General features: G+C 55.6%; 1 protein-coding gene and 1 pseudogene across 5 annotated transcripts in view; one reads left to right on the forward strand and one right to left on the reverse strand.

Moving 5' to 3' along the window:
• Window positions 1-9,381, reverse strand: part of EPHX1 (epoxide hydrolase 1) — a 40,751-nt gene extending 31,370 nt beyond the window's left edge. The window contains exon 1 of one of the 5 annotated variants that reach the window (XM_032622022.1): window positions 9,151-9,299. The gene's annotated coding sequence lies outside the window, so the exon portion shown is untranslated. Of the gene's footprint in view, window positions 1-9,068; window positions 9,300-9,358 lie in introns of those variants that run through there. The other 4 variants (XM_032622032.1, XM_032622013.1, XM_032621984.1 and 1 more) reach the window with 4 other exon arrangements.
• LOC116741991 lies at window positions 1,059-1,549 on the forward strand (annotated as a pseudogene).
• Window positions 9,382-10,262: the final 881 nt, after the last annotated feature.

Below are 10,262 nucleotides of genomic sequence, written 5' to 3' on the forward strand. Positions count from 1 at the left end.
CGAACATGTGAAACAGGGTAAAGAAAGCTGGCTGGGCTGTGGGAGAAACACTGGCTGCCGAAGAACTGGTGTCCAAACGGGGCTGTCCTTTCTGTGCACATGGCTCCCACTGCCACCTCTGGACAGATGACAGACATGAGCATCTCTAACCCAGACCTCCTCTGAGCTCCAGACCCAGGCACCCACCGGCCAAGTCGATAGTTCCTCAATGTCTCAACACCTCCTCCAGTGCATCTGAAATTGCACTTGTCTCCCTAAACTTTGTCTTCCTCTGGGTTCCCTCTCACTGTAGCTGGCGGTAGCCACCTTCCATCTGCCAAGCCAAAAACCCGGGCGATGTCCTTGAAAGCCCCCTCCTCTGTTTCATCCACATCCAATCTCTCGGCAAGTTCCGGCAGCTCTACCTCCCAACTTATATCCCCAATCCTTCTCCACCACCACCACCCCGCCCAGGTGCCCAGGTGCCCGTCTCTCCCTGGACTACAGCCGGTCCACTCACTCCTGCTCTGCCCCCCCCACCCCAATACACTCTGTAGCCAGAGCAATCTTCTGGCAATGCAAATCTGACCCTGTCGCGCCCCCTGCTAAAACTCTTAAATAGCTTCCTGCTACTTTGGGGACAAAGCAAGGCTGGTTAAGGTGACCTTCAAGGCCTGTGTGGTCTGACCTGCCCACACCCCTCCCAGGCTTCAGGACCCCCATGTCCTTTCAGGCGTGTGTGCTCACCTGCTCCCTCCAGCTGCAGGGCTTCGCGGAAATGCTGGTTCCCTCTGTCTGCAACGCTCTTCCCGTCCCTTCTCAGCTCCTTAACTTGCGTTCATCCTTCTGATTTCAGATCGTGTCCCTCCTCCAAGCCTATTTCAGCACCACGCACCTCTCCTTCCTACCCCTCGTCACTGTCACGTTTGTCCATGACGTTATGTGACTGGTAGGGGTCTCCCCCACTGGAAGGAAGCTCTTTGAGGGTAAAGACTAGGGCTGCTTTGGCTCCCCTGTGTCCCCAGTGCCTGGCACTTATTGGATGCTCGGTAAATATTTGTTGAATGGCCTTTTCCCCTGGCTGGCAGCTCGCAGGCTGCACGATGCCTGGAGTTACTGTAAAGGACGTGAACCAGCGGGAGTTCGTCAGAGCCCTGGCAGCCTTCCTCAGAAAGTCCAGGAAGTTGAAAGCCCCTGAACGGGTAGACACTGTCAAGCCGGCCAAGCATAAAGAACTCACTCCCTACGATAAGAACGGGTTCTACACACGAGCTGCTTCCACAGCAAGGCACCTGTATCTCTGGGGCAGCCCCGGGGCTGGGGCGGGGGCTCCGTGACCAAGATCTATGGTCGGTGTCAGGGAAACGGTGTCATGCCCAGCCACTTCAGCAGAGGCTCCAAGAGCATGGTCTGTCGGGTTCTCCAAGCCCTGGAGGGGCTGAAAAAGGTGGGAAAGGACCAAGATGGGGGCTACAAACTGACACCTCAGGGACAGAGAGATCTGGACAGAATCGCTGGACAGGTGGCAGCTGCCAACAAGAAGCATTCGAACAAAATAAAGTGCTGTTGACGACTTGTGATAAAAAAAAAATTGTTGAATGAATGAATTTAAAAGTTCTTTGAATGACAGCGTTGAAAATGATCAGACCTTTTGAGCAAAAAGATGGCTGAATTCTCCTTGAGGAATTATAGACGACCTACTTCTAAGCCTAGTTTGTAGAGATGGGCCGGTATCCCAGGCGCACTGTAAATGTCAGGGTTTGGGATCTAGAAAGATGAGGCTCAGCCTCAGGATCCTGCTGACCACGATGGGAGGAGGGGTGGGCCAGCCAGCCTGCCCTCGGAGAGTCTCCTCCCTCGGACCCAGGCAGGTGGTGAGAACCTCACAATCTGAAAATGCTCCCCAAGTCATAGAAAGCTACTAGCTAACTCCAACTCTTACCATGTACCTGGCCTTGGGCTGGATGCCCAAATGTCCTTCAAGAGAAGAGGCCGAGGGCTTCCCTGGTGGCGCAGTGGTTGAGAGTCCGCCTGCCGATGCAGGGGACGTGGGTTCGTGCCCCAGTCCGGGAAGATCCCACATGCCGCGGGGCGGCTGGGCCCGTGAGCCATGGCCGCTAAGCCTGCGCGTCCGGAGCCTGTGCTCCGCAATGGGAGAGGCCACAACAGTGAGAGGCCCGCATACAGCAAAAAAAAAAAAAAAAAAAAAAAGAGAGAGAAGAGGCCGAGAGGGTGGACACAGACCTGAGCCCCAGGAGAAGGCCCAGCTGTGGCCTGCACGGGGGATTCCTCCCTCCAGCCTGTTGTCTGATGTCTTCCTGACAGGGATTCAGACTCAGGAGTGTAATAACCTTGTGTTTCTTCTGGGGAAGTAGTCAGCCAGTGGTCCACAAGCGCGGGGCAGAGGGGTACACTGTGTACCCACAGACTCCAGGCCAGAGAAAGGCAGGGCTGGGGGTCTGTGTGCTTCCTCGGCCTCGGCCCCTCACCGCCCTACCCAGCCTTGCTGCTCCTCCCTGGGGAGAGGCATATCCAGCAGAAAGGGGAAAACAGATGGCTTCCCTTCCACTCCAGGTGGGCATGTCAAGGAAGGCCACCCAGACCAGGAACGTCCCTCCAAGCAACGTACACCGAAGGCTGGCCAAAGCCTGGGGCTCCCAGGGGCTCCCCAACAGCGATGCCCGAAACTCCCAGGCAAGCTCACTGTAGCGGAGACCGCTCTGGCCCAGGATAGATGGGAGAATACCCTGGGTGAAGGGCCTCCCCAACTCTGCACAGCCCAGCACGTGACCAGCCTCTCCACCCACAGGCTTTTCCCGGAACCCCAGTGGCCAGCGGTGCTGGGGTGGGCCAGGCCCATGCGCAAGGTCAGCTGGCTGGACAGATTAGAATGCTCCGCACTTGGGACAAGGGCCATGTTTATCTCCCTGAAAGATCTGGAACCAAGCCCCGGGAGAGCAGCCTGGCAGGAAAAGAAACACGTCGTTTGTAGGCAAAAACAAGGGGAAGTAAAAAAGTAAAAACAGTGTGGGGGGCAGCCTTATTATGGGGAACCCTGTTCTGGGGCCTGAGTGAAGGCACATCACTGTATGCTCTGGAGGGTCACCCCCGCCCCCTGCCCCCATCCCCATGCCCCCAACGAGATATATATATACACGCACACACACACACACACACCTGTATAGACAGACAGAAAGAATACAATTACTGACTGCTGATCTGATCTGAAGAGAATCTTTATGGACTCAGGAGCCACCTCGGCTGGTGGTCAGGCACTCAGGGCCTGCTTTGAATCCTGGCCCTATCCCTTACCAGCCATAGCCTAGGTAAACTTAGGCCAGTGTCCTCATTTCTCCAAGCCTCAGTCTCCACACCTGCAAAATGGGTGGAATAAAGTACATCCCTTACTGAATGAACTCAGGGAAAGTGGCCGCACAGGGAACAGCTGTCACAGGCATTCGCTTTTTGTTTTTAAATCCTGAGGACACTAAAGGTCAGGGAGAGAGGCCTACCCTGAAGCTGAGGGAACCTTCCCTGAGGAAGTGTTATCTGAACAACAAGAAGGGAAGTTAGGAGCGATCCTTGAAAGAGAGAAAGGCAGAGGGTTCCAGGGCAGATAGGATGCCTGAAGGCCAGTGTGGCTGGAAGGCAGAGAGTGAGGGAAGCACGGCCTAGGATAAGGAGGGGGCTCTTGGCTCTGGGGCCGGAGTGAAGGCAGCCTCAGCACCTGCCAGGAGGGTCTGGATGGGTGAAGCGGGGGGAATCATATAGGTGGGCTGCCTGGCCCAGAGCACCTTCAGAGAGGGGATGCTGACCTCCACAGATTTTAAATGTCCCTGAGCTGGGGGAGCAGGGGCCACCACAAACTCATTTACATAAGCTGCCATGCAGACTTTTAGTTAAACAACACAAGTGGGGAGCAGACTCTCTCCACCCTGCACCCTCCACCTCTCTCTCTCCCACACTCATGCTCTGGGAGTTTCATTTGAATCCTTTCCATCTCGCATTCTGTCAAGTTGTCCACTGGTTTAAATTACCAGAGAAAAAACCCAAGTGGAACACAGTTCACTGCCTATGAGGAAAAAACATTACCTTCCTGGAATTTCAATACGTGACATTCTCTATTTGAGGAGAGAAAGACTCCTATTTCAGGAGATAATAGGCGTGGGCCTATTATATAGGTGTATAATACACCGATTTGATTTCCTTTCCACCACTAACCACACTCTCTCTCCTCCCTCCCCTCCCCAAGTCTGCTTTTCCTCAGCGACGTGCTCCCGGTCTGGAAGCTTCCTCAATAGTGTGTAACAGGATAGCACTGCGAGCTGGGCCACAGCACAGTCACTTGAGCTGGCTTTATTGTCTGAAACGCACTGAAAGGGTCCCTGTGCTTCACGTACTGCAGCCCTAAGGACTAGAGTCTGAGCTCAGAGGAATATTCTGGGTTGCTGGTGTCTTGGTGGGGTCAGTTTGCTTGTGGAAATGTCTAGGTTGCAAAAGGAAATAAAAAGTCAAAAAAGGCTAAAAATACTTCTGAAGTTCAACCAAAGGTCCAGGGGGCAACTCTGAAATTAAGGTGTTCCATCTTGACAGTATCACCGTGACCCTGAGACCCACCTGTGGGAAGGGGGCACAGACCCGGCCGAGGGCAGGGGGCCGCCTTCCCCCACCTGGTGGCCAGCCTGCCGGCTCCTGCCTCCTCACAGCGACAACTTGGTTCACAGGCAGAAAACCCGGAAAGCAGGAAAATACATCCATTTTCTCCCAAAGAGTTGGTAAGAGCGTCAGATTTCCCTGAGCCCTTGGCACTCAGGGGTTAATCATGGAGCTTGGTGCTGGAATCAGTGTTTCTCTTACTGTCCAAAAGGTCCAAGTCTCTCCAGTTCTAACGAGAAGGGTAGTACAACGGGAAAGTCGCACCCAGTATCGCAAAGGCCACTCGTGACACCTGGAAAGCCAAGTCGCAGGCTGAGCCGCCGGGGGACACCCTGAGGTGGTGGTCCTCGGGGAAGGCCCGCGCCCAGCCACTGAGAAGCACCACACGGGTCTCTGGCTCAGAGGCACCTGGCCTCCCGCTGCTGGTCACTGGCTCCCTGCAGCCCCCACGGCTCACGGCGCAGGCCACAGCCTAGCTACAGCCAGCCCAATAGGCCCACGGTGGGGACGCTCAGAACTCTTCCAGAACATGAGGACGCGTCTGGGCAGCACCACCTCCTCTGAGGAAGCCCAAAGAAGCCCTGGACTGGGACATGGTGATGGGAAGACTCCATAAGCACAGCATCTCCCGTGCTACGATAACCCTAAGAAGTAAGGCATAGTTGTTTTCTGTTTTAAAGAGATTTAAAAATGAAGCTCCAAGAGGCTAAACAGTTTGCCCAAGTTAATCCAGCTTGCAAGTGCCAAGAAGATATTTTAATTCAGTCTATCAATCTTCCCAAACGCTAAAGGTAGTAAAAACTCCTGCTCTTGACTCGGGACAAGACCCATGGTTCCCGCTTGTGGGTTAGCTATAGATTCCTCCAGAAAGTCCTTGAAATCCCCAAATAGAAGAGCATTTTTTTTCCTACCGCAAGCACTTTCTGCTGAGCCTAACAGGTGTGGCTTAGCAGCAGTTGGACTGTGCACTCAAATGGCTCCTCAGGAGAACGGTACCCGCTGCCTGACAGCAAAGCCAAGACAGACCATGGGGTCCAGTGGACAGGAAGACTCCACTCCAGGTCCTTGAGCCTGTCTAAAGGAATGTTCACAGGCTAGACTTCAGACAGTGAAGTCTCTGTCTCTGGTGACAAAGGATGAACGATGACCTCCCTCAGGAAGTAAACATAGAGTCATTCCTCAGTATCCGTGGGGGAGTGGTCCCAGCACCCTCCAGATACCAAAATCGGTGGATGCTCGGGTCCCTTATATAAACGGCAGAGTATGGCCTGCCCTCCGTGTGGCTGGGTTCCACATCCACGGCCTCAAAGCCTAGGCATACGGAGGGCCAACTGTAACCTTGATGGCAGAAGAGGCAGTTTCGGTTTGAACCTGGTTTGCACGATGGCGTGTTCACTTAGGCAACCAAGGGCAGGATCGTAGCGTTCTCTCCTTGACAAGAGAGCGTCCAGCACTCCCTCCTCAGGGAAGGGGGTGGGGGTGGGGGCTGGATCCTTGGCAAAGCTTTGGTTCCCTCTTGGGGGAAATGCTGGGGTGCCATCTCCCTGCTGCAACCTCCCCACCTGACCGTACGGCCCCTGGAGCCTCTGCCCCTAAACCACTAGGCTCGGGCCAAGAACCACCCACCAGCAGCCCACAGGTGACCCATGGGGCCAGCTGGCCTGGGTAGTGACGCTTCTGCCTCCACCCTGGGCCCTCGACCTCTGCCTGGGGTCTTGCCTCCTACACCCTGGCCAGGCCCTTCACTCTTATTTGATGCTGCCCGCAGCGAACCCGGCGTAGGCTGCAGGACCACCTAGGCCCCATCAAAACTGACAGCTTCCCAGTAACCTCTTTCCTTTTCTGAAGATCCCTTTGGATTCTTAACCACAGAATCATCACATATTAGATCTGTAAGAAGCCTTGCAGATTATATAGCCCAACCTCATTTCATGGATGAGGTCCCCAGAGGGGAACTTACTGGCAGAGCTGGGACACCAGCCAGATATTCTTCCTATGCCAATTCTCTTTCCACATCACTGTATCACCTCTCAAAGGAATGAATCACTATGATGGGATGTAGGGTCCTATCAGAGGTGGGTTTTGAGCATGGGATCCTAGAGACCCCTCAAGTCACCACAGGCCTGCTCTGTCTGTGTCCACTCCAGCCTGAGTGGGTATGCTCTGGGCTCCTTCATCGGCAGTAGTGAGCAGCTCACACTGAGCCCTGCCTTATTTTGTAAGCCCAGCTGGGTTCCATGTCTTTGAGTATCTCAGCTCAAGGATGGAGAACTGGAATCTGGGCAGCCCCTGCCTTCCCATGTCTGGGCTAGGCCAGGACGCTGGAAGGAAAGTCAAGGTGCAAGTCAGCAATCACTAAGCCTGGGCATGTTAGGTTACGTCGATGGGAGGGTCACCGTGTATTGATAACATGGGGGCCCCCTGTGCCCTCCAGCTGGTGCTGGATTTAGACCTCAGACATGAACGAGGACACTACAGGAGGGGGCTGGGGGAGGCACTCCACTTCCTCCAGTGATCCGATGCCCTTTCTCTAAAGGTCCCTCTGCCCAAAGAGGCCCCATTCAGCCTCTTACCACGGACATCCCACTCCCATAAGTCTGTACCAGCCCATGCACTTAAGGGATAGCCGGGAGGCAGGTGGGATTACACAGGGAACACGTGGTTGGAGCAGGTGGTGTTGAAGTTCACCCTGGCGGCCTTGCTGAGCAGTTATTTCCCATGGAAGACTGTCCTTTCCTGGAACTGGAGGTGGGGGGGAGCCTCTTGTTCTCAGGCTGAGCCAGTTAAGTTTATCCGGTAGCCCACTCACACCAAAGGACCCTGGTGGCAGCTTGGCCCACACTCAGCAAACACAGATATAAAGTTCATCCATGCCAGCCACATGCCTGCCATGGGGCCTTTGCACTTGCTTGACCTGTGCACCATCACTCCAGATAGCAGTCTGCCACCCCCTTACACCTCAGTATTATTCAAATATCCCCTCTCAGGGGGGCCTTCTTTTACCCGCCCCCCCACTTCTCTTTTCAGTGCTGTATTTTGCTCCCACATCGCTTTCTAACATAGTTTATATTTTACAAATCTATTGTGCGTATCGTCCATCTTTCCCCCAGCAGAACGGTAGACTCCGTAAAGGCATGCTCCCTGCTGAGCCCCGGTGCAGGGGCAGAGCCTACACACAGTGGTCAGTCCGCTCGCACTGCCCACGCCTAGGTGTGGACATGTGGGAAGGAAAAACTGCTTTTTGCTAAATCAGACCTGCTGGGGCTAGTGAAAGGCTACAACGTGCCCAAGCCCCCACTCCATGAAGGAAGCAACCACCATACGAGAAGACAATGCTACTTCCCGGGGCGGTGCCTCTTCTTGCCAAAGTTTATTTTTAATGCTGAATTCAGAGGAGTCTGTGAAGCGGCACTGAGACAGGCATAAATCCCAATGCTCTCAGCAATTTCCCGCAACAGCTCGTAAATCTGATGTACTGGGTGCTGAGGTGCCGAATGCAGAGGTCCCCCCCTACTCCACGGCGGAGCCGGCACGGAGCTACAGCGTGGGGAGGTGGGGCAGGGCAGAGAGAAGGCTGTCTGCGCATCCGGGCGCCAGGGGCCCACCCAGGCTTTGTGGAGCCTGAAGTTTATATAGTGGAGGAGAGTGAAGAGGGTGGGGGACGAAGCTTCAAAATAAGTCAAAACTAGGATCACAACATTGTTAGAGTCTGACCGCGCCTCCACCCCGAAGGTGTCAGAAGGGCCGGGCAAGTGAGGGGCCGGAGGCTTAAATTCCCCAGCTTCCTGCGGGGAGGGAGGCTAAAGGAGTCTCGGGTCTCTGCTGCGCTTACACTGATCACATCCCTGGGCTCCTGCTACATGGTGAACTCTTAACCCCGGGCCCAGGTTTCCTCTCCCGTGCGCTGAGCTGAGCAGGTTGGCCTTCTCTCCCGAGAGAAGAGCAAGGGGAGGGAGAGAAAAACTGGAGCGGCGCACGGAGATGGCGAGAGAGCACGTCTCAGCTAAGAGACCTGAGTTCGGTTTTAGGACTCCGGTGACAAACAAGTGCAGTTGCACTGCGTGACCCAGACGCACCCTGGAAGCGGTACTCCCCAGAAGAGCCAAGCAACGGGGCCCCGCTGCTCTCCCACTCTGGCCCGAGCCCGTTCACAGGGCTCACGCGGGCCTCTCCCGGAGCCCGGAGCGCTTGCGGGCCAGAGGGGGCGGGGGCCGAGCGGCGCGCTCGGAGCCTAGGTCTCGACGGAGCTGCGGGATGCGGGGAAGCGGGCGGGAGCGGAGGCCTGTCTGGAAGTCTCCCTGGAGCCCTGGCCGGACGGCGCCGGCCGACAGCGTCCCCAAGCTCGCGGGATCGCGATCCGCCCCTGCACCCCGGGAGCGCGGTCACGGCCGCCCGGGCCCCGGAAACTGCGCACGCCGCCCCCGGGCGCTTACGGTCGTCTGCTCCTGGCTCCCGGGAGCGCGGTCACGGCCGCCCGGGCCCCAGAAACTGCGCACGACGCCCCCGGGCGCTTACGGTCGTCTGCTCCTGGCTCCCAGGCTCGGCGGCAGCAGGTACGCGGTCCCTCCGGCTCTGGCTCCCCTGGTTCCCCGGCTCCCTATCCGCGCGTCCCCTGCCAACCCCACGCTGACCCCGCCCCGGCTCGGCCTCCCAGAGGGGCGGGCCAGGGCCGGGCCCAGGGCGGCGGGGAGACCCGGGTTCAGTCGCGCTCCGCCCCTCTTACCTGAGCGACCCGGGCGAATCTCTGCACCTGCCTAAGCTCCGCCTCTGCTTTGGAAGAGGGATCTCAAAGTGCTGCACGCGGACCCGAGGACAGAAACGAAGCCAAAGTGTTTAGTATCTCAGGCAGTAACTGTCCACTGAATCAAAAAACAAACCCCAAGGTTGCACGTTGTATGACTTGTTTCATATTTCTAGCTGTTCATTGCTATTGTATTTTACACGTGTATTGGTCCAGGACAGATTGGGAAATTTAAAAACAAACAAATTTGTCTTTCAACACAGAGTCTGAGAAGCATTAGTCTGGGTGAAAGTACGACCCATTCAAAGAGGTCTTCATCGCACTCGTAGAGAACGGACGTGAGGGCACGGATGGGGCGAAGGGTAAGCTGGGACGAAGTGAGAGAGCAACATGAGCATATATACACTACCAAATGTAAAACAGCTAGTGGGAAGGAGCCGCATAGCACAGGGAGATCAGCTCGGTGCTCTGTGACCACCTAGAGGGGTGGGATAGGGAGGGTGGGCGGGAGGTTCAAGAGGGAGGGGATATGGGGATACGTGTATACATATAGCTGATTCACTTTGTTATACAGCAGAAACTAACACAACATTGTAAAGCCATTATACTCCAATGAAGAGGTAAAAACAAAACCAAAAACAAACAAAACCCGAAGAGGTCTTCGTGGTGAGGATGAGGTCTACAACGGGTAGTTCAACCCCTGGACAGTAGCACTTAATCAATCCGCTTCCGTTCAGAAGAAGCTGGGCACTCAGGCCAGTGGATGCTTGGTTCTTGACTTCTGCAGCAAGCGTTAATCCCCAGACCTTCATCCTTAGAAAACCTACCCTGTCACCTCTGTCATCGCTCCTCGTCACCGCCTCACAACTCCTCCGACACCGTTTTT

The sequence above is a fragment of the Phocoena sinus genome, chromosome 1, assembly GCF_008692025.1.
Source record: "Phocoena sinus isolate mPhoSin1 chromosome 1, mPhoSin1.pri, whole genome shotgun sequence".
NCBI classification, from domain to species: Eukaryota; Metazoa; Chordata; class Mammalia; order Artiodactyla; family Phocoenidae; genus Phocoena; species Phocoena sinus.